At 42.8% G+C, this 23,964-nt stretch overlaps 1 long non-coding RNA gene across 1 annotated transcript; it reads right to left on the bottom strand.

Annotated features, from left to right (window-relative positions):
* Window positions 1–22: 22 nt before the first annotated feature.
* LOC123586126 lies at window positions 23–2,504 on the bottom strand. The gene is made up of 2 exons (XR_006706611.1): window positions 1,394–2,504; window positions 23–1,224 (listed from the first exon to the last, which is right to left on the bottom strand). It is a non-coding gene; the product is annotated as an uncharacterized LOC123586126 (long non-coding RNA).
* Between the last annotated feature and the right edge of the window lie 21,460 nt (window positions 2,505–23,964).

Here is a 23,964-nt window from a genome sequence, read left to right as displayed (position 1 = left end):
TTCATTTTGCAGACAGGCCATGTGCCTAGAAACAAAGTTTTTTATTTTGGGGGTTTTTTGGTCACTTTGAACCTGGCACAAGACTCACACCTATTAATATCCTTTGTTGGGAGGGAGCATGTAGTTTGGGGAAAGGCCATGTGCTATCAAGGGAGTGGCAGCAGAAGAAACCTGACATGGGACTTGTTCACTGACAGGACCCATGTCAACCTGGTTCCTAGCCCCTAGTCAGGATCTGTGGGGAAACCAAGTAGATAGACTCATAGCATTTCACATCATAAGTCCTTCCCACACCCCTGGTGCTCCTAGAGACCTCATAAATCTCGAGTCCTGGGCAGAGCCACTGGAGCACAGGTTGTCATGAGGCTAAACTCTCCTCCCAGGGGGGCAAGCAGCCAGGCCTTTACCTGATACCCTAAGAAGCATATGTGCTTTTCCAGGAAGAATGGGGAGGGGAGGAGGAATCTGGACCCCATCTAGCCCCCGAAATAGCAGGGCTGGGGGGTGGTACCTAGAATTCTGGGCAAGTGCTGATCAGCATTTCAGACTCCATCCACAGAGGAGCAAATTGAGTTTCCTAATCTTTGACAACCTAGGACCCAGCAATTCTTCAAAGAGAGGCCCTACTCCAACATGAACCAGGTTTTTGCTTGCATCACAATCCACAGAGCTCAGGATTCTACGCAGCTTAGCAATTGCAGGGAGTGGGGGAGGGGTTGGGGTGGGCATCAGGAGTTAATCAGCAGCCCCTGATGAACAAGACACAGCTATTTCTAAAATCAAATGCCACAGCTAATGCTCCAAATGTGATCACATTCTCTGGGTGACAATCTTCCCATATAGGGCAAGAAGCAAAGCCAACAATGTCTCCCATGTCTGCCCACCTCCACCCCCCTTCATCTTCCCAGCCAGCATCAAAACACACACACACACACACACACACACACACACACACACACCCCTGTTCTTTCTGTTGTTTCCCCACAATCTGCTCCTTGACATCTGGGGTTAGAGCCCGTGTGGTGCCCTCTGCCAGCCCAGGGCTCCCATCTCCTCTGTCTCACAAGGAGCCTCCCATCTTGGATACCCCATGCTCTAAACTTACCCAACTGCCAGAAACTCACCAGCTGTGAGAGCTTGAGAAGCTGTTGAACCTCATGGATATCGTTTCCTCAGTGTTTGAAAAGAAAATGTAGTATCTTCCTCCAAATATCCTAGAAAAGACTAAACAAGACAATTGGCATCAATATACAAAGGTGCCCCCAAGCATGGTGGTACAAGTGTGGAAATATCAGAGCGCTTCCCCACTAGCTGGCAATGGCCAATGCCCAGAGCTCCCCAAGGCGCCACACTTGCCCTGGTTGCCCAGCCCCCTCCTGGGATTCTTGCAGACCTTCCCCATGGATCAGCAGCTGAGGTGGTGCCTGGTGCTACGGAGGGGGTGACAGAGGCTTCAACACCCACTCCGTGCTCTAGCCGCTGTTTGTTCTCGCTAGTTGTCTGCTTAGGCTATGCCAGTCGCTAAAAACTTATACTTTCTCTTGGAGACTAATAACCTTAAAAATAAAACTTCTGGTTCTTTAACCAGCAAAAATGCGTTTATTAAGGAATAGCAGAGAACTACAAACTGGGACACGGAAGCCATGCGAACAACACAAGCAAGTTTAGGGAACAAAGGAAAGGAACGCTCTTTTATAGAAGGCGGCTGTTATAAACAGCAAGCCCATTGGAATAAACTGGGAGTTTGAAGTATAGTGGCTTCTCATTGGCTGAGTTATCACTGTCCCTCATTGGCTGGGCTGTTACCGAGGGGGAGAAGAAAGCTTTCCTTCCTCCTGCTGTTGTAGTGAAGTGGTATCCACAAGCAAAATCCACCTTTTCCTATTGAATTTGCAATTGAAGAGAAGTGGAAGGGTGTGAGAGCCTCCCCTCCTGAACCTCCTGACTCCATTTTAGTGACGCTTTCTTTAATTCATTTTCACAAGACCGTGGGTTTGAATATGCTTTTCTTGTAAGTTGAGGCATAAACTACATAATTGTAAGGTAAGCTAAGGCCTGGAGCAATAGCCCTTTAAACTGTAGTCAATCATTTATGCCTTAGGAGAGTGAAGGAAGGGAGAAGAGGTTTTCTTAGGAACCTGGAGGTAAGGTGAAAGGAATGGGTAAAATGCTGAGGAAGGAGTGAGCATCTAGAAAGGGCCCCTCATGGGGGAGCAAATTCAGGCTACTTCCTCTACTTTGTCTATAGTCCTGCTTATCCCCCACCAGCATTTTAAATACCTTGGGTCCAAAGTGCAGTGCTCCCCAGAAGCAAACTTCCTCCATCAAGAAGAAAAGAAATGGCCACCACAGGTGGTCCTGCAGTGTCTTATTTGCCAGTGCCCTATATCCTGGACACACCTGGACAGGTAGAGTGGTAGGGATGAACACCAGACTCAAGACAGGAAGCCTGGTTCTTAAGACTCAACTCCACACTGACTTGCAGCGTGCCTGTGTGCATGGGTGTCTTGATCAAGCTGCCTGAGTTTCTTTGAGCCTCCATTATTGCTCATCTGTGAAACATAGATTAAATTACCTGCCTGGTGGACCTCACAGGCTGATGAAAGACCAGAAGAGAGCTGGTGCATAAAAAGGCTTTATAAATTGTGAATTGCTCTTCTAACATATGGTGTTATGCTAATCCACTCCATTCAGAAAGAAACAGAGCCGGGAGTGAGAAGTGACTCAGGAAGCTCAAGACAGGAATGAGGGCTGAAGAGCTAGTCAGCAACCTAAAATAGAATCATGTTCAGAGCCTGGGGCCAGACTGCAGGGCCAGGCCCACCAGCAGCTGGCAGCCAGGAGCTCCAGGCTGGCAGGGGCCCAGGCTACCTGCTCCCTCGACATGGCCTGTGGGGCCAGTGCTCGCAGCCCCGTGGCTGTGCCTCGGCCAGGTCAGTGCAGGCCAACGGCCATCGGCCATCGGCTCACAGGCAGGAAGTGAAGGGCAGTGACAACTTGGGTGACTTCACTGTGAATTCAAATGGCTTTCCCTCTCTAGATGTCCCCTTGCTGCCAAATGCTGCCCTGGCCTCTTGCCCATATTCCCTACCAGCGAAATTAGCCTGCAAATGAAACCTACAAAGTACATTGGCCCAGGGGACCACAGGCCCTGCCCACATGCTCCCGCTCCAGGAAGGAAGCTGGCCCCTGCCCATCCTGCCCCAACCATGTTCCAGCCCTTTTGTTCCAAGGCAGGTAACAGACACCTGTACCCACAGGACTAAAGACTGAAGACCTACTGAGGGATTGGGGTCTGGAGGCAAGCTGGCCTGCTTGGATGTAACTAGGCAGGGATTTGATGTTTCACAAACAAACACTGCTCCAAGGCATTCCTGCTGCTGGCTCAGGCCAAGGAAAGCAAGGTAATAACTCAAGGAACAGTGACCTCATCAGGAAAGCAGGCTCCCCAGTGTTTCACACACACCCCACATCCCCAAACAACCCAGGAGACTGTTTGTCATGAAAAGTCCCACAGAGGCCTACCCTGTAGAATGAGCAGGTGGCCAGTCTGGAAGCAGGCTGGGAGCAGGGAGGGAGCTTTCTTTTCCTACTGTCTGGAGAAACCACCATTCCAGGGCAGAGGGGTAGGGACTGGAGGCTGGGGCAGGGGGGTCATTTTCCACCTCAGGGTCCTCCCTCTTGCCACAACATAAAGAAACCAAAACAAAGCCAAAGCTATCTGTCATCTGGGCTCTCTAGGGCCCTGGCCAGGCTCTGAGCCATCATCATGCTGCCTTGGGCAAGCTTGGGGAGCGGGTGCTGTTGAGTGCATTCAGCCTAGCCCTGTCTCACTTCCCCCATCTGTTGCTACTTTGTTCTTCCTCAGGATGTGGCGAGAGGTGGAGATTAGGGGAAGAAGTAGGAAGTGGGCAAGAGAAGGAATGCCTGGATGCTCTGGCTGTTTACTCTCTATTCCTCCAGCGGGAGGAGAGGAAGGGCGGAAAGCCATCCTGGCTTCAGAAACTGGAGAAACTCACTTGCAGTTGCCCAGGGCTGTGTGCCAGGGTCTACCTGAAGCCACAGGCTAAACCTACATATCTCCCTAAGCCCTCCAGCGGGGCGTGGTGGACTTCATTACATTAAGATAAATACAGGTGTATTAGTCAGAGCAAACACTTATTGGGTGTTTACCATGTTCCAGGCACTGGGCTAAGTGCTTAAAGTACCTCAGCTCCTGCAGTGCTGCAAACAGTGCTATAATATAGTTCTTTCCTTTACTCCCTCCCTTTACAGAGGCTTAGAGAGTTCCCACAGCTGTGGGTGGCAGGCCTGGATATAAACCCAGGCAGCCTGACTCCAGAGCCCACTACATGCACATGTCCAGTCTGTTCAGTGCTCTAAAGGGCCTTTCTAGGGGCGAGTGCCATGTGTCCTGGCTCAGGAGCCTGACACACAAGCACCTGTCAGCTTGCCTTGAAGGGGCACCTGCTCAGTGGAGGCAAAGTTCACTCAAATATTTCAGTTAAAGCCTGAGGTCTCTTTGAGTGTGTTGTATCAAACAACAATATAAATTATATATGTTATATAAAACATCCAATCTATATAATTTATTTTTTAGATGTAAAGTAAAATATAAATCATGTATATATATGTATATGTATGTGTATATATATATTCATTCTTCCTCTTGCTCTTCCCTTCCTAAATAACTCAGTCCTAATGTAGCAGTTTGGCCCCTTAGAGCAAGCTAGGTATCCATGCAGGGTGAGGGGGCAGAGCCACAGTGACCCAGTGAGAAGGCAGGCTGGATCCTTTTGAGGTAAAAGACACTACTGGGTCAGTTGGAGAAACTCGAGTGGGGTTTGCAGATGGCAGTCATGTATCCATGTGAGTTTCCTGATTGGATGAGTCTTTTGGGTTTTATACGGTAATGTCTTTTGGGGGGGGGGGGGAGGAGGATGCCAGAGACTTACTCTTTTAAAATGTTCTTCTTTGGGGCGCCTGGGTGGCTCAGTCGGTTAAGCGTCCGACTTCGGCTCAGGTCACGATCTCACGGTCCGTGAGTTCGAGCCCCGCGTCAGGCTCTGGGCTGATGGCTCAGAGCCTGGAGCGTGCTTCCGATTCTGTGTCTCCCTCTCTCTCTGCCCCTCCCCCATTCATGCTCTGTCTCTCTCTGTCTCAAAAATAAATAAACGTTAAAAAAAAAATTAAAAAAAAAATAAAATGTTCTTCTTTACTATTTTTACCTTTTCGTTTACTTTTTTTTTCCTTCAGCTAAGACAGCCAAAGAGATGATTTGTTGTACGTGGGTTACATTCAGCCACAAATGAAAATAGAATTAGTCCTGAGAGTCACAGGTTCAAGGTAAAGGACCAAAATGGACTCTTTTAGTATGAGGAAGGTGGATCTCTCAAAGGTGGATGGATGTTCTAGATGCATTGAATCAAGTTCTAGAAAGTAGGCATGCAGTCCAACAATTTGTCCCTCTGGCTTTCCTTATTTCTGCTGGCTTCCATGGGTGCACAAGCTAGCAATTTACTTAGACTTCTGCCCCATCTTTCTTCTTTTTAACTTCAGTCTGCACATTTGCTTCTTCCTCCATTTGGCTCTCATGGCACAGAGGTGTCCAATAAGATGGTGCTAAGGCCAAGAGAACCCTTTTTCATTTATTGTTAAAACAAACTAGTAATGTATGCATATACTCTCACTGTGAAAAAAACATCAAGCAATACAGAAGTTATTCATTAAAAAAATAAAAGTACCATTCCCTCCCTTTCAATTATCAGTGCCTTTGTCAGAAGCTACCACTATTATCAAGGTGATATCTTCATAGAATACAAATATATAAGGGAGAGAAAGAATCTTCAAGTCCTAATCACAAGAAAAAAATGGAAACTATGTGAAGTGATGGATGTTAACTAAGCTTATCGTGGTGATCATCTTGCAATGTATGCATATATCAAATCATTGTGTTGTACACCTTAAATTGATACCATGTTATATGTCAATTATATCTCAATAAAACTGAAAAAAGTAAAATAGCCAAGTAAAAATAATAAAAAAATTTTTTAATTCTCACTACACACACACAAAAAAATACTGTTGTGAAACTTTCATTACATCGGTTGTTAAAGTCAAAAAAGGTTAATAAAATATAGTTTGCTTTTGAAAAAAAATATATAGCCAGTTGACTTTTACATGTTTCAGAGGAAAGCAGTTATTTGCACTGTAATGCAATGTGGTATGTGTGTAATGCGTGTAATGCAATGTAATGTTGGGATTGTTTCAGCATATCTTAAAAATTAACAAGAAAACACACACAAACCAAACATAAGCCTTGAAAGAAAATTTGCTCTTAGGTTGGAGACCCCCAGGGCGTATCTCCATGGTCTTCTGCCATTAGAAGCACTAAAGTAAGGGTATTTGGCGAGTCTGGCCATACCCAAGCCAAACTGTCTAGAAATACCAGGTGCTCTGAGTGTCCCCAGGGAGTGGAGGTTTCCTTCCTGCTGGATCTATGCTCCCTGGGACAATTCATGCCCTCCAGCCTCCACTTCGGAGTTCCAGCAGAAAAGACGACCTAAACAGCAATGCCTGCAGGTTCTCCACTGCCCAGACACTCGCACCCCTGCCTCCACCCACCACTCCCGCAGCAAAAATGCCTGCAAGTTCTCATCACACTTTATTGATTGCAACAATCACCCTAAAGAAGAAGTGGTCATTGTACTCTGGGTTTCCTCTCCAAAGGCAGGAACTTTTCTGGAATTAGTTAATATTGATGGAGAAATGTCTTGGGAGGGAGGGAGGTATGAGAAAGTGCCAGGTCTAATGATGATGTCCCCAGCCTGGGACTATCCAGGCTCCTAGAATGGTGTCCCTATCCAGTTTCTACACCATGAAGATCATGCCTACCTGCTCCTCTGCGTTCAGAGCAAAGGGCATGGATATTTTCCGCATTTCCAATAATCTGTTTCTGTCGGATAGTCTTTCATTTTAAGGACCAAGAGAAGGGTAGAAACTCCAGCCTTCCTGACCAGAACCACAGCTAATTTTCAGAGGAAGGAAATGCTGCCTGATGTTCCAGCCTGTTACTCAGCAGGTGAGCTGATTACGAAAGACAGTTGTCCCAGTGTCCAGGGCAACAGCACAAACAGTGCGGGGGGTGTTCAGGTCAGTATTCCTTCACATAAAATTCCTACCTCATGTGTGCTGAGAGGGGGCAGAGCACAGAATAAAACAGGTACGCTTCTTGATGTGAGAACACTTCTCCAGTCTTGGAACACTTCTAGGCCCCTTACTTTGCCTAGAAATACAGTTAATAAGAAACCGTGGGCCCAATTCCCACCTAAGTCATTTATACAAGACCTTCAGAATGACAGCCTCTCCCTCACATGAAACTTGGATTTGTGACAGGGATTTACGAAGCACATCCTCCTCCACAATTTAATACTGTTTTGAAATGCAACCCCTGCCTTCCTATAAGACAATAAAAAGCAAATTTATCCTAAGGAAACACCAAATTTAATGGTGCCTATATAGGAATTACTGGGCAAGCAAGAGGAAGAGGAAGTTAGGAGATATGAGCTAGCAGAAGTGAGCTCAGGGAATCAGATGTGAGAATGTGGGAGGGCAGGTAGAAAGAAAAGACAAGGAGTTTAAAGAAGTTTAGAATCAGAAAGCAGGATGATTTCAGACAGGAGAAACTGACCATTCAGCAAACTATCCTGGACATGGAGAATACAAAAACGTAAAGATAGTCCTTGCTTGAAAAATGAAACAGTCTAGTGGAAGATACCGACCTAAACCAATTCAAAAACCCCATGATCCTAGTCACAGTTGAGAATTTAGAGGCCAAGGAAAAATAAAGGAATAAGCATCTGGCTGGGGGAGTCAGGGACATTCAAGCTGGGATGAAAGGAAAGGATGATACAAGTTTTGCCAAGAAAGGAAAAGGGCCTGAGGACCTTCCAAAGGTAAGTCAGTTACAAAGAACTTGAAGCAAAGGGCAAAGAAGTCAGTTCAGGGAGACTCCTCTTACTATGAGAGCAGATAGCATCCTGGGCAAGATGTCTGGACTCTTTGTTAAGGGCTTTGGAAAATGACACTACAGATCAGTCTAAACTGAAAAAGCATGGTGAGCAGGGGAAGCGAGGGAGAATGGTCTTAATTATACTTTGCATAAAATCTGAGGCTTTCACCTCAGATTACTTGCCTATAAAATAGAGATAATAATATACGTGGTAAGGATACCCACTCCTCTAACATGTTTTGGGGGGAGTGATCACTACTCTTTTTTTTTTAAGTAGGAACCCAATAAATACTTGTTGAACTAAAAGTTAACTATATCAGTTTACCTAGAGGAAATCAAGACAATCCATCGCTCTCCTGGAAAATAGAATTCCTAAGAAAGTGGGGTTGGTACTATGCCCTCCAAAGGAGGGAATAAGAGCCTGCCTCGCCAACCACTCCTTTTAACACTCCTGCCTTGCCAACCATGTGAGGGGAGCTACAGTAGAGGCATTGGTGGTGGCCTCACAGACATCCATGGGAACATGAGGCAGATTACCCTGGAACTGCCAAGATCATTCCTGAATGGAGAGGTGGGAGGCTGAGAGGCATGGTGCTTGTAGCTGCAATGATGGAGGCTCTTGCCCAGAGTGTGCCACTCCATGGCACCCTGGCCCAGGAAAAAAACGTCACCCCATGGCTGGTTGTGCCTCTTAGTAGAAGAAACTCTGGGCAAAAGACATGGAACCAAACTTCAGGGGAATGATGCTGTTATGGGCTGAATTGTGTCCCCCCTAAAAAGTCACAGATTAGAGTCCCAATTCCCAGTACCTCAGAATGTGACCTTATTTGGGGATAGGGTCTTTACAGAGGTAATCAAGTTAAATGAGGCCATTAGGGCGGACCCTTCTTCAATACATGTCCTTGTAAGAAGGGGAATTTGGACACACTTGAAGGGAACAGAGTGCAAAGAGATGTGGAGGGAAGACTACCATCTACAAGCTAAAGAGAAAGGCCTGGAACAGAGACTTCCCTCACATCTCTCAGAAGGAATCAACCCTACGGATACTTTTATTTCAGGCTTCTAACCTGAAGACTGTGAGACAATCAATTTCTGTTGCTGAAGCCACCTAGCCTGTGGTACTTTCTACAGCAGGCCTAGCAAACTAACACAGGTGCCAGCCCTGCTCCATTCTCTACTGCGGCCCCCTTCAAGTGGTGCTCAAATTTCAATAATGCACAGATAGATTCCTTTTAAGGGTGGAGGGGGACATTCTCTTGCTCCATACCTATCCCATGGCAATTTAAATTATTTTTTAATTATCTCTAAAGTAGCAAAAATAGTGGTGCCTGGGTGGCTCAGTCAGTTAAGCATCCAACTTCAGCTCAGGTCGTGATCTCACAGTTCATGAGTTCAAGCCCCACATCCAGCTTAGAGCCTAGAGCCTGCTTCAGATTCTGTGTCTCCCTCTCTCTCTGCCCCTCCCCCACTCATGCTCTGTTCTCTCTCTCTCCTCTCAAAAGTGAAAAATAAAATTAATAAATTAATAAATAAATATTAGTAAAAATAGTTACAAACATAAAATCAAGCATACATTTATATTTTCTGCTCTTGTAGAATTAAAAAAATCAAAACAAAATGTTCTCTGCATTAAGATTATCAACTGAAATAAAATCCCAGAATTTAAAAATTCTTGTGGCGATCTTGGTGGTGTCACTTTAAGGAAAACTACCCTGAAGAATTTATATGCTGGGAAGACTCTGTGTCACTATAAAGCAATGCCAGTGGGTGGACATGGATGAAAAGTCCCAGGAATCGTAGAATCAGATGGACAGCTGGATGGATTGTGCACTAAAGCTGGTATATCTCTAAGGAAACAACTTCTCTGTTCCCCTGCAGAGAATCTTCTAGATGTTAAGAAACTGATAGCTTCCTACAGTTCAGGGCCTGTAGTCAAATGTTGAAGCCCTGAGCAAGTAGGAGGCTATGGAGGAGATATTTGGGATGGAAGTAGGCAGGCTCCCCATGTGTGCTTGTCCCCTTCCATATTCACTGTGTCTGCTTTGTAGCAGATTCACAGGCTTGGTTTATTAGAATAATTAGATAAATACTTTTTAAAGTGCCCCACATGTTAGGGGCTGAATTGTGTTCCCCTAAATTCATATGCTGAAGTTCCAACCCCCAGTACCTCAGAATGTAACCATATTTGGAGATAGGGGTTTTACATAGGTGATAAAGGTTAATTTAGGTCATAAGGGCGGGACCCTCATCCAATAGGACTTATGTCCTTATAAGAAGAGAGAGAGAGAGACACCAGGGGTGTACAAGCACAGAGGAAAGGCAATGTGAGGGGCGCCTGGGTGGCGCAGTCGGTTAAGCGTCCGACTTCAGCCAGGTCACGATCTCGCGGTCCGTGAGTTCGAGCCCCGCATCGAGCTCTGGGCTGATGGCTCAGAGCCTGGAGCCTGTTTCCGATTCTGTGTCTCCCTCTCTCTCTGCCCCTCCCCCATTCATGCTCTGTCTCTCTCTGTCCCAAAAATAAATAAACGTTGAAAAAAAAAACTAAAAAAAAAAAAAAAAAAAGAAAGGCAATGTGAGGACACAATGAGAAGACAGACACCTGCAAGCCAAGGAGAGAGGCCTCAGGAGAAACAAAACCTGTTGACAACTTGATGTCAAACTTCTGGCCTGCAGAACTGTGAGAAAACAAATTTCTATAGTTTAAGCCACCCAGTCTGTGGTGTTTTGTTATGGCGGCCCCAGCAAATTAATCCCCCTACCCCCTCGACCCTCGCATGCCACATGGATGATCTCTCCAAGCCAATATCCCCCAGCACACTATTTGTTCATGATATGGGTGGGTGTCTGACCACCCTGCAGAGAGCATCATGCTGGCTGCTTCGGGAGTTGTGGAAATCAGGGTTGGATATTTATGGAAATGTTTTATCTCCTCTACCGAACTGTAATTCCTGAGAAGCCAGGACTGTGTCTCACTCTGCTATGACCAAGAGCACACAGGGGTCTCCTATTCAGTATGTGCTGGATATATGAATGAAAAACAGAAACATATGAGATCTAACTTCATATTTAGAAACAAAGAATATACACCAAAATATTTATAGAGATGGCCTCTGAAAATGGGATTATGGATGATTTAACTTTTATTACTTTCACATCAGTGTTTTCTTGATCTCCTACAACAAATGTGTATTGTTATAATAACATAAAATAGGGAATGTTTTATTTTGCTTTGCTTGTGGTGTTTGAATATCAGAACTGTTGCTCACTGAGACTCTGACAACAGAATTTAAACTCATTCCCTTGCTGATTGCACCTAGAAGAAAAGAAGGACCCTCGAGAAGACCTGAGCCACAGGGACTTTTCCCTCGGTACCCCTGAGACAAGGGGATTTCACTTAGAATAAAATCCCCAAATTATCTGCCAGCCCTAGTCCTGCTATGTGAAGAGAAGATCCAATATCCAAGATCGGCTGAGAGGGAGCAGGCAATTTGACACCAGGGCCTGGGTGGTGCCTGCACTGGAGGCCACAGACCAGCTTTCTAGACATTCATGTTGGGTGGTCCAGGGAAATGAAGCCTGTGTCCATTCGTGGAGCTTCATAAGGACTTGGTCACCCTGTCTTCTACAGAACACGTCAAAGTTTTGCACAGACCACAGTTCACTCTTAGGCAAATTCAGCCTGTACTGTGTAACGTAAATGGTCCAGAGACCCTCCAGCCAAAATGATCTCTTACTTTGTCCAACAAGAGGCCCTCAAATCCCCACCACCAGTAGCTGCCCATAGTCAGGCATCATCTACAAAAGGATTCAAGGGTAACAGCTTATTAAATATTTTTTTTTCAACGTTTATTTATTTTTGGGACAGAGAGAGACAGAGCATGAACGGGGGAGGGTCAGAGAGAGGGAGACACAGAATCGGAAGCAGGCTCCAGGCTCTGAGCTGCCAGCACAGAGCCCGACGCGGGGCTCGAACTCACGGACCGCGAGATCGTGACCTGGCTGAAGTCGGACGCCTAACCGACTGCGCCACCCAGGCGCCCCTCAAGGGTAACAGCTTATTAATCCATTAGCACATAAGTGCTCAGCAAGGAGTCCCAGGGGACTGAGATGAAGGCATTACATGTTGTGATACAAGGAAGAAGTTGAGTAGTATCTATTACGGTTCTTCCCAAACATGAGCAATGCACAGACTCCTTTTAAAGGAAAAAAATCACTTGTATCCCCAGGGCTGACTCAATTTAGTGTTATTCTGGGGCAACGTAAATATGTGCAAACATATAATTAGGTAGGAAAATAGACCTTAAAATATGGAAATGTATGTTGAATATGGAAAATGTAAATATTAACAAAATCCAAACTATTCCATACTCTCATGTGACACATTGAACTGTTCTGCTGAAGCTAATTCATGGCACACAACAGGAATGCAGTGCTGGTCACAGCAGCAAAGTTATGCTAGAGAAACTTGAGCGTGCAGGGCTCCTACCACTTTCTACTTGAATCACCACGAAGCCTCCATTGTACCAGCTGCTGTCCAAACTCTTGGCTCCAACACATCATTTACATATTCCATCTTCCTCCATTCTTTTTCTATTAGACAATTAAAGATATTCTTACCTACTTGACACTGATGCCATTATAACATCATCAACAAAAGCCTGACACTAAGAAGGGATGGTCATAACTTCAGTAACAAGACAATTACCCAGATCACCAAGGAGGTGTTAGATTATCACAAATGAAAGCACATATTTGAAAATTCTCACTGATGCCTCTGTTCGACCTCCAGTTTGAGAAACTTTTATTCATAAGGCACACTACTATCCAGAGAAAATAAATACAGGTGGAGAACAAGGTTGAAGGAAACTTTTAAAAGAAAGCAGCAAAAGACTATGATTAGGTGCCTAAAAAAGGTTGAAAAAAGAGCAGAAGGAACTGAAATAAATTGGGAGATGTAAATGAAGAGAGAAAAACAAACAGAAGCTACCTGGTTTGATTCTTGAAGATGATCATGATTTTTGGTCTGGTTTTGGCTAGGGATGCCTCTGGATTTCTCCTAATCATCTCGTTATAAAGTAGTAGTTAGAACATGTGGTTGAATCAGACACCTCTGAAACAAGATTTCAGTTCCATAATTTCCCACATAAACTCAGGAAGTAGCTTGGCTTCTCTAAATCTCGGCTTCTTTCTCTGCAAATAGGGATAATAATTTCACCCTCCTCAAAGGATTGTTTTGAGGATTAAATGAAATAATCCTTGTTTAAAAAAAAATCACTAATAGGGCGCCTGAGTGGCTGAGCTCATTGGGCATCTGACTCTTGGTTTCAGCTCGGATCAGGATCTCACAGGGGTTCGAGCCCTACATGGGGCTCTGTGCTGACAGCATGGGGCCTTCTTGGGATTCTCTTTCTCCCACTCTCTCTGCCCCTCCCCATTTTGTGCTCTCTCTCTCTCTTTCTCTCTCTCTCAAAAGAAATAAACTGAAAAAAAAATTTTTGATCTTATATTTTAAAGAATTTTTCTTAATAAATACCTATTCATAAAATAAAATGTTATAAAAGACATTGAAGTTACTTATTAAAATTTGTCAACAAACAACTACTATCAGTCATTATCTAAAAGATCTATCTAGGGGTGCCTGGGTGGCTCAGTCGGTTAAGCGTCTGACTTCAGCTCAGGTCACGATCTCGCGGTCCGTGAGTTCGAGCCCCGCTTCGGGCTCTGGGGCCTGGAGCCTGCTTCCGATACTGTGTCTCCCTCTCTCTCTGCCCCTCCCCCATTCATGCTGTCTCTCTCTGTATCAAAAATAAATAAACGTTTGAAAAAATTTTTCATAAAAAATAAATAAATAAATAAATAAATAAATAAATAAAAGATCTATCTAAACTTATACCATTTTCCAATGATTGGCTCCTCACCTATCAATTCACTGGACCAGATCTCCTGAAAACCACATTTTAGAATTGTATGAAATTTTTTCTTAAAATTACTTCACTTTGTTAAATACATTTTAAATATTCAGCAGGAGGGAAAGATAAAACTTCTTCTACATGGTTTAAAGAATTGGTAATTGCTGGGTTATTTAAGCAATTGCAAGTGATTTGATGCAAAGCAACTCATACAGAAAAGAGAGATGCCAAAATTAGCAGAAACTTGATTTCCAAGGAAATAATTTTTGGTTAGAAAAAAATAGTCATTGGAACTAAGTCAAGAGATAGGCTCGTGTGTGTGTATGTGTGTGTGTTCTCCTCCAGAAGAGGAAATATGAAGTAGTCCTACATCTAAGAAAAGAGAATTTAAGGGCTTCCTTGAGATGAGCAAATTAGTTTTATCAAGAGTGCATTAAGTGGTTGGAGGAAGCTAACCCCCAAGTGCAGTCATGAAGCAGGAAGGCCATCAATGCTTGTCAAGAAGAGCAACACAAAAACTGAAATCCATGTCACTAGCAAAGAGGTCATAGGCAGCCAATGGCCCAGGACTTACAGGCAATGAGAAAAATCATTGCTGGCTAACCATCTGATTTCTCTCCCAAACCTACACACTCTTGAAAGTAAAAGTGAACATAAAAATAAATTAAAATTATATACACTTCGAAATATTTATTTTAATGGACAAATTGAATTTATTATATGAGTGGACCTATATAATAGTTATATTCTGAAGTAAAATTCTTTCTTTAAAATAAACAGCCAATGACCATGTATATTAAAGCAAACTAAGAAAAAAAATGTATTCATATGGATTATCTGAAGACTAAAAATAAAATCATTCTCAGTACATATTTGTGTAATCAGTTACTTAGTCATATCTTTCTCATTGAAAAAATTTGAAGAGTGTATTTTTTATTACATTCTTATAAGTTTTACTTGATGAAGTTGCCTGCAATTTTCTGCAAAGTTGTATTTTATGATTAACAAATTTTAAACTGTGTACATCTTCAATTGATTCCTCTATGAACAACAATATTTTTAGCTGGGAAAATACTCTCTACAGGTGCTCAAATACCTGGTAAACCAAGAACAAATTCTGCTAATAGAAGGATTCACTGTTCTAATTTTCTCTACATTGAAATGTATAATTTCTACATTGAAATGAATAATTCAGACCAAATATTTTCATGGATATTATCATCTTTCCTAAGGTCAAAGTACATTTCTTTCACAAATATTTTAATAAATGTTGCAGAATTATAGGCCTTCTAGCTATCATTCCATTCCACTACAGAATCTAAATTCATCCAATTAAAAGTAGGGGTTTTGTCAAAAGACTGCACAAGTCAAAATTCTCCAAAGCATCAGCACAATTATAGATTTTTTAAATTAAAACTTCTACAACATTTAAGGCTTCTATGTTTAATTGTTAAACTTCTCCTTTGCCTTGTGAGGGTAAATTTCACTATTGTCCTATTTGCAACTTTGTTTTCAATAGCTGCAATTTGTTATAAATTTCCAATTCTGAAGTTTTTTGGTCCTTCATTGAATACTTTGATTAAACATTTAAAACTTATTTTAATCTAAATGCAAAGGACTCATTTACCAAAAAACATTTCTTCTGCTACTAAAGAAGCCACCACATTAATATCAATGGTTTCACTTTTTGAATACTTACATGAAACTTGGAATTAAAAGTGACTGAAATTCATCTAGAAGAAATGGAATTTGATCTAATGAAAAGTCATGCTTCACTGAGTGATCCATAAATGCATCTTCTACAGCTATATCATCTTTCTGCCCAGTCTTAAAATTAAAAAAAAAACTTTTGAAATAGATGCTGATGCATCCTCAGTAGACCTGTGTCTTCTGTTTTTCCTGTGGCCACTATGGCCTTCCATTGTGGACAATAAATGTTGACACTTTGTTCAAGTTACATGTTACATCAGTTACATGTTAGAACATGTTACAAGTTACATCAGTTATCTTGAGACACATAAATTGGAGTGTCTAATTTTTCATAAAACGTGAACTTTTCATTTTTTAGTTGACTATGGCAGAATGATTTATTGCAAAAGCAAAAAAGCATTCCAAGTGTATGAGATTTCCCATGCTGGTATAACATATTAACACAAACTTAGTGGCTTAAAACAAGACGAGTTTATTATCTTGCAGTTCCAGAGGTCAGAAGCCCAAACTCAGTCTCACTGGGCTAAAGTCAAAACATCAGTTAAACTGGTTCCTTCCACCTAATTAAAAAATGGGCAGAATACATTAACAGACAAATTTTCCAAAGAAGACATACAGATGGCTAACAGACACATGAAAAGATGCTCAACATCACTCATCATCAGGGAAATGCAAATCAAAACTACAATGAGATATCACCTCACACCAGTCAGAATGGTTAAGACACAAGAAACAACAAATGTCGGTAAAGATGTAGAGAAAAAGGAACCTCATGGGAATGCACACTGGTGCAGCCACTGTGGAAAACAGTATGGAGGTTCCTCAAAAAATTAAAAATAAAATTGGTGTGCCTGGGTGGCTCAATCGGTTAAGCATCCAACTCTTGATCTCAGTGTAGGTCTTAAACTCAGGGTCATGAGTACAAGCCCTGTTTTAGGCTCCACACTGAGTGTGAAACCTACTAAAGAAACAAAAAAATTAAAAATAAAACTACCATATGACCCAGTAATTCCACTAATGGGTATTTACTCAAAGAAAGCAAAAACACTAATTCCAAAAGATATATGCATCCCCATATTTATTGCAACATTTTTTATAATAGCCAATTATGGAAGCAACCCAAGTGTCCATTAATAGATAAATGAATGAAGAAGGTGCGTGTACACACACACACACACACACACACACACACACACACACCATGGAATATTACTGAGTCATAAAAAGAATGAAATCTTAATGATATCTTGCCATTTACAACAACACAGATGAATCTAGAGAGTATAATGCTAAGTGAATTAAGTCAGAGAAAGACAAATACCATATGATTTCACTCCTATGTGGAATTTAAGAAACAAAACAAAATGAACAAAGGGGGAAGAAGAGACAAAAAAACATTCCTAACTATAGAAAACAAACTGATAGTTACCAGAGAGGAGGTGGGTGGGGGCATGGGTGAAACAGGTGATGGGGATTAAAGAGTACACTTATGATGAGCCCTGAGTAATGTATAGAATGCTGAATCACAGTAGTATACACCTGAAACCAATATAACACTGTATGTTAACTATACTGGAATTTTAAAAAATTAATGTTTTTAAAAAATTGGTTCCTTCTGGAAGCTTTGAGGGAGGATCATTTTCCTTGCCTTTTTCTATTTCTGGACTCCACTTGAATTCCTTGGCTCATGATCCCTTCCTCACATCATTCCAACTTCTTTTTTGGTGGTAACATCAGTTACTGACTCTGAGCTCCTCCCTCCCTCATGTAAGGATCTTTGAGCACATCAGGCCCACCTGGATAATCCAGAATAATCTTCCCATATCAAGATCCTTATTTAGTCACATCTGCAAAATTCCTTTTGACATGGGAGGTGATATATTTACAGTTCCCAGCGTTTGGGACATCTTCAGGAGAAGGAGGGCATTACTCAGCCTACCACACTAAGCAATGTAAAAACTAAATGCAGATTCACACAGTACAATAAATGACACAGCCAATGTAGCAGGAACTTTCAGATACTCCCTATATGCTCTGAGTGGAACTTCTTAGCCTTTATTTCCTAAACACATCTCAAGTGCACCTATGTTAGCCTGTATTTCCCCATACTTCACACTGGCCACATGGACTGTCAGCCTGGCACTTGGAGCATACGGCATCCCACAGGCCAAAGCATGGGTCACAGCACAATTGATTCGCACACCAAGGGACCAAGAGTGATCAATAGCAGGTACAGCAGCAGCAACGACCACCACCTGGGGCAAGAGGGCGTTAATTATCCCTAGCTGCTGTTGTCCAAGAACACTTCATGTTCTCAGCAAGCATGCTGCACACTGTCCTTGAAAACAAGCTGCTGGTTATGCTGCATCTGGAAAACTGGAAGAAAAGTGACCGGTGTGCCTTGCCGTCTTTCAGATTTAACCACGTGTTGAAGGAAGAACTCTGGCTGCTGTGCTGTATCTCACACACTGCTTGCCAAGGCCAGGCGCCACGGTAGAGGCTACCAAAACCATCCCTTCTTCTCTTGGAACCAGCAATATTAATACCTCCTTTTTAATAAGGAAAATCCGGGGGCGCCTGGGTGGCGCAGTCGGTTAAGCGTCCGACTTCAGCCAGGTCACAATCTCGCGGTCCGTGAGTTCGAGCCCCGCGTCGGGCTCTGGGCTGATGGCTCAGAGCCTGGAGCCTGTTTCCGATTCTGTGTCTCCCTCTCTCTCTGCCCCTCCCCCGTTCATGCTCTGTCTCTCTCTGTCCCAAAAATAAATAAACGTTGAAAAAAAAAAATTTAAAAAGGAAAATCTGGAGGCACCTGGGTGGCTCAAGTTGGTTAAGCGTCCAACTTCGGCTCAGGTCATGGTCTGATGGTTTGTGAGTTTGAGCCCCGAGTCGGGCTCTGTGCTGACAGCTCGGAGCCTGGAGCCTGCTTCAGATTCTGTGTCTCCCTCTCTCTCTCTGCCCCTCCCCTGCTCACATTCTCTCTCTCTGTCTCTTGTCTCCCTCAAAAATAAACATATTAAAAATAAATAAGGAAATAAAGTAAAAAGGGAAATCTGAGACAAAGGCTAATCCAGACAGGATGCCAGAAAAAGAGGTATCATAAAGACTGTTCCAAGAAAACCGGGACCTACGATTTTGCTCTAAAAAGTGAAAGAAAATTTAATATTTCCTTTAAATTTTTTCAATGTTTATTTTTGAGACAGTAAGAGCAAGAGCGGGGGAGGGGAGAGAGAGACAGAATCTGAAGCAGGCTCCAGGCTCTGTCAGCACACAGCCCGACGTGCGGCTTGAACCCACAACCGTGAGATCATGACCTGAGCTGTAAGTCTAGCACTTAACCAACTGAGCCACTCAGGTGCCTCTAATAGTTCCTTTAAATTAGGAAAAAAGAAAAGCAAGCCAAGATTTACCTAAGTAGCTACTGGTAATTAATAATCAACGTTAATGACAACGGAATTTAACCTGTATTTACTTTAGATTATGGATCTCTTTATGAGAATAAATTCATAGTAGCTTATTTTACAAAGAAGATACACATTTTCAAGGAAAACATTAAGAGAATGGACTGTAGGATCCTTTATGATTTCTTAGTTATTCACGAACCAATCAAACCAGGGCAGCTATCCAAATACCACTAACTACCCGGAAAACCAGCCAGGCAATCAAAATCTAGTAAGTGATAACAAATAGTAACTCCCCTCAGGCCCAAACTGACCCTCACTGTGTTTATATCTCATACCTGCTTTTGCATGGAACCCTCATGATTGCACATTCCCTTTCTCCAGACTCTGCCTGCTAGGCTTCCTTGGCCAGCCTCCCCTAGGTTTTCATCTCCTTAGGTTCTCTTCCTTGGTTTCCTGGCTAGTTTCTCCTCCTCCGCCCGCATGCTGTAACTGTAGGTCCCCGGACACTGAGGCCTCAGCCCTTTGCTCCTCCTGCTTTACCATCACCCTCTTGGAGCATTACCTACAATCCATGTAACTAAAGATCCATATCCTTTCTTGATACCAAACTCCAGACCCCCCAGTTCTTACACTTTTTTTTTTCAAGTCTGGCTCCAGATCTCACTATTTTCTTTCTGTGAATTCTAATACATCACACGATCTGAAATATATATATATATATATATATATATATATATATATATATATATATATCTCCTATGCTCTTCCCTGCACATTTCAGCCAGAGTAAAATCTCTTCAAGTAGAGGTAAGGTTTTTCATTCATTCGACAAACATTTATTGAGCGTCTACTATATGCACATACTGTTTTAGATACATAAACAGACAAAACAAAGATCCTTGACTTCATGGAGCTAATATTTTAGTGGTGTGGGGTGCAGAGATGCGGGACCATGGAGGAACAATGAACAATAAACTAATAACTAAGTAAATTGGATACAGCATATTAGTAAGTAGTAAATGCTCAATGGCTGCATGTGGCTCGTAACTATCATATGGGACAGTACAGATCTCATGTCTAATTCCCTGGATTTCATTTAATTTAATCTGGGGGGAAATGTCAGAAACAAATCAAGTGGCGATGTTAGCAGTCATTTTCTCAAATGCAAAGCAGCCCACTGCATCCACATTTTTATACCACGATGCAGGTGGTGGGAGTAAGCTGGGGTTGTTGCTTTGTCTGTTGCTCCAGTTACACAAAAAGCAAACAACAGAGTAACTATATTGGCAAATTCAGGTGCACAGGCAGCTCCATCAGGTGTCCCAGGGCTTACACCCTCAGGGTTCAGTCATCAGAGGACCCCTTTTCTCACTATTAAAAAAAATGCAAGAAAACAAATTGTCTCACAGGCTTTGAAGACCAATTACAAAGGAGATGTTCCAAAAACATTTGGGAGATGATATCACCAGAATCAACGGACTGCTGGCCAAGGTTTTGGAGAAAATAACCCACATTAGAATGTACAGCTTTCATATGATCGTCATATTACCATCTGATCAGAGGCAGAAGCAGACTATTTGCATACAGATTTTGTGACGCAGCTATTTTGACAGGACAACTATTTGACGAAGCTGCATCAAAACCACCCCATCAACCAACCCCATGGGCACACTTGACACTTGCTCTGTCCCCGTCACCATCATTTATGGAGGATTTTTGCTTTACTCTATTACTTTCTGACCTGTATTAGTCTTTTATTTCTTTTTAATGAAAAATTATATACAACATGCAACATTTATATTAAAAATGTAGGCAGTTTATATTTATATGTGCTTGTTATGGAATATTTTTAAAATTGTTTTAAGTTTATTTATTTATTTTGAGAGAGACAGAGACAGCATAAGTCGGAGAGAGACAGAGAGGGAGACAGAGAATCCCAAGCAGGCTCCACACTGCCAGCACGGAGCCCAATGTGGGGCTCAAATGAACACACGAAACTGAGATCATAACCTGAGCCAAAACCGAGTCAGACAACCGTTTAAGGCACCCAGGTTCCCCTGGAAGGACATTTTTTGAAAGACAATGATCCATTACCTCTAGGGCAGGATGTAGGGCACAGGGGACCAAGAATGGGGAGAACATCACTCCTCACAACATATCTTTTTGAACTCTGAGTATTTTTTTACTATATGCATCTCTTACTTATTTTTTTAAAAACCTTTTTCTAAATTTATTTTTTAGCAGCTTTAGTTTCACAGGAAAAAAAATAGGCAGAAAGTACAGAATTTCCACGTACTCCCTCACCCCTTCACACCCTATTATGAATACTTTGCATCAGTATGGTACATTCCTTCCAATTGATATGCCAGTATTTATAAATTATGAAAGTCTACAGGTTACATTAGGGTTCCCTTGATGTTGTACATGTGGCTACTATAGGCCCAGCACCTGTTCTCACAAATAGGTGCTATGAGGTAGCCCTCCCTGCAATCTCATTTTCTAAATGAGGACACACAGTCTCAGGGAGGTTCAGGAACTTGCCGAAGGTCACACAGACCCTAAGTGTGTCTGTGTGTGGCCTCAATCCTAGACTGGCCCATTACCCACAGCTGTAGTGTATCTGAAAGAACTACACAAGAAGCATGAAACCATTTGTCTTTAAATTTAACAGGAAAAGAAAAAGAAAAAATTTCTTGAAAATGTTTTCAAATGATGGCTACATGACCATGAGCAACAATAACCCCTCTTGAAAGGGGAAATAATTTGGCTACTTGTGGTTAAGAAATATTGCCCCACCCTCAATGTCATACCTACCAAGTCAGTGAGCTCCCTACTTACTGTGCCCTCAGGTTGAGTCACATGAATGTACCAGGGATGGAAAAGAGGGGAAATTCCACTCAACGTCGGAAGTCCTGGTTCAGGAATGAGTGACTCAGATGCCACCGACAAACTCCCTGCCCAACCAATCAGCCTTTTTAAGGAGGCACATGCTTTCAGTGCATGCTTAATGGGATTTAAGTCCCTAGAGCCCCAATTTTTAGCATATGGCTAAATTCTGGGCCCCAAATCTGCAGACAAAATCTTCAGAAAGTTTTCAGTGATTTAGTTTCCCTTGTTGACTTCATGTCTTCAATAGCCATGAGTGAAGTGCCCACAGAAGACTGAAGACACAGAAGAGAAGGCAGGTGGGACAGAGGTAGAGCTCTGGCAATAACATAATGGGATGACCATGAAACAGATGAGGAGCAAAGAGACAGGGGCCCCGAGGAGGACTTGCTAGTTTTTTTCTGGGGCTTCTGTCTTCAGGGAGATTTCTTTTGATATATACCATAGCTATAATAAAATGAAATCCACCAAATATGCCTTGAGAACAGCACAAAGAAGATATTATGGGGATTCAAAATGAGCAAAGTGGTTTGAGAAACTTAGTTACTATGCACAATTTGAAAATTATGTGTAGATCCTTGCTTCTAGAGGTGTGGGCCACACAGCTGGAGCATAGGTATCACCCGGGAGCTTGTGAGAAATCCAGAATTGCAGACTCTGCCTAGGATCTGCATTTTACTAAAACCCTCTGGTGGTGTGGATGTGCAGTTAAGCTTGAGAAGTACTGGTTTCGAGCCCATACAGTTCTAAAGCTTGTCTTAAATATGTTTTTTTTTTTAAGGTAAACAATACGCAGAACTAAACTCTCTGTATTGTGAGATTAGCCTAACCACAACATAATCTTTCAAAATTAGTCCTTCTTTTCCCTTAAGTGCATCTTGTATTTCCAATTCTTCCTTTATTCAATCTGAGAGGGATGCAGGTGTGTGAGGCTCAAAAAAGAAAAGAGAAGGAGAAAAAAATAGATCCTGTCTGGGAAGCAGACAGGGCTGGCAAGCTACCAGCAGATTCAGTTCTAGAAAAGAAAGCCTTTGTGCTTTGAGGTGGTCTGAGGCCATTTGCTCTTAGATCCCTGTCTCACCTGGCCTGGCAGCTGTCCTGCTGTACTGTCCTGCTGTACCATTTTTATGCTGGTTTCATCTCATATGTGGATCCAGAAACATTTGCAGGGGATACCTATTAAGTACCTGTAAGTACCTAACATGAGCTAAATGCTGTCAGGTACATAAAGGAGTGGTCAAAGATGTGTAGCAATAATTCTAAGAATAGGTAGAAAGCAAGTAGTATCTCTCAAAAGAGAGAGAGAGAGAGAAACTGAAGACGATGAATGTTCAGATAAGGGAGAGGAAATTCCTGGCTCAGGAAATCCTGGAAGGCTTTGTGAAGGCTTTGTGAAGAAGTCAGCAGACCCATCTGGGCCTTAAATGATGGTTAGGATTTCAAGAGGTAGACACAGAATTAGAGCACTTTAGAAAGAACAGCTAGCCCAGAAGAAGTATGGGGGCGGGAAAATGAAGCGTTTCTCTGAGGAGATGAGAGAAGCCGACTGAGGAGTGTGAGGGAGCAAGCCAAGAAAGCAAGGCCAGGAGTTCGGGCATAGTCCCAAATGCCCAAATGTGACAGCAGGAAGTCACTGAAGATTTCTGAGTAGAGCACTGACATGACCATATCTGTGCTTTGGAGTTTTTATACGCCAGGCATTCTTTGCAGGTGAGGGAGTGAGTGGGAAAGGATAACAATTTATGAGACTTCTACTGCTTCCTGCAATTCCCAGTGGAAGACATAGATGTTACCCCCTTCCTTCATAGTCTTCCATCCCCACACTCCCCCCACTTCCTTACGACCATGCAGTCAATACCTGCTCAGCATCTCGAAGTTAACAGGGGCTGGAGTGGAGTCCAGCACCCCTCCCCCCACCCCAAGGCCATGCCCGAGGGCTGGGAAGTGGCACGAGCCCTGTTCCCAGGGAGATGGCCACAGAACACAGGTGTGTTATGACGGTAAATATTAAAGGCTCCGATTTATCACAGCCTGGGGTTGTGATGAC

The sequence above is a fragment of the Leopardus geoffroyi genome, chromosome C3 (assembly GCF_018350155.1).
Source record: "Leopardus geoffroyi isolate Oge1 chromosome C3, O.geoffroyi_Oge1_pat1.0, whole genome shotgun sequence".
In the NCBI taxonomy this organism is placed as follows: Eukaryota; Metazoa; Chordata; class Mammalia; order Carnivora; family Felidae; genus Leopardus; species Leopardus geoffroyi.
The sequence above is the reverse complement of the archived record's forward strand: the minus strand, read 5'-3'. Positions and strand labels throughout refer to the sequence as shown.